Below are 1,095 nucleotides of genomic sequence, written 5' to 3' on the forward strand. Positions count from 1 at the left end.
ATACGGTTAACTAACAGTTTCGATAAAGTTACAATTAATTAATGGTTATTGTTAATATAATCTAACCATATATTTACAGTTAACATTTACAGTTTTTAACTATTTTTTATGGTTATAATTTAAATATGGCCCAGTTATGGTCCGAAATATAATTACAATCTAGTTCTGATCATGCCTAATATATAACTTTGGTAGAGAAGTTGATCGTAAAAATGAAAATTTATGCAACAATAGTCCAAACTATAATATTTTTTTGTTAAATTGGGATCTTTAAAAGATTTGGTGGTATAGACTAAATTTTTATTTATTATAGTCGTTCCAAAAAAATATTTAGTTAAATAAAGAATTAGTGAGATTTCTTGAATTTAAAATGATATATGTTAATGAATGTAACATCCGCGAACCAAATATTGGTTTTTGGGGATGGGTGTCGATCGATACCAAGAGGGTGTCGGTCGACACCACTAATTTTTGGTTCGACCAGTTCGATTTAATTATCGATTTGGACCGGTTTAGTTTAGGAAAAACCATTAAACCAAGATATTTAAGAGTGTGGTCGACCAGAAGGGTTTTGGGAGTTTTCTCTTGTCGCCGTTTAACGTTTTTGAGAGAAAAAGGAAGAGAAAGAGAGTTCTTGAGATTTTGGTGAGATTGGTGAGATTCCTTGGTGTTTCTTGAAAGATCTAAGGCTGGGAAGGTGCTAGGAGCTTGCTAGGAGTGAGAAATTCGTTCTTATTGGTCAGAATCTTTCTGCAGAGAGGTGAGTGCATGACCATGGCTAAGCTAAGCCTTTGATTCCCTTGTTCTTGCTTGTTTGTTGCTTGTTTGTGTGTTTTTCTTGCTGGGATTGGTTGATACAGGTTCCTACGGATGTTTAAGGCTTGGGTTTCGAGTATTGGACGATTTGGAGGAGATTTGGGAGTGAGATTCGACTCTCGGCTTCGCGCGGATCGCAGTTGCAGAGGGAGTGTCGGTCAACACCAGCAAACTGGGCATCGATCGACACTGTGGGGTAGTGTCGGTCGACACCAAGGCCAGTGTCGGTCGACACTTGGCTGGTGTCGGTCGACACCTCCCTTCCAGCGAGACGATGTT

This window comes from Camelina sativa, chromosome 9 (genome assembly GCF_000633955.1).
Source record: "Camelina sativa cultivar DH55 chromosome 9, Cs, whole genome shotgun sequence".
Taxonomy (NCBI): Eukaryota; Viridiplantae; Streptophyta; class Magnoliopsida; order Brassicales; family Brassicaceae; genus Camelina; species Camelina sativa.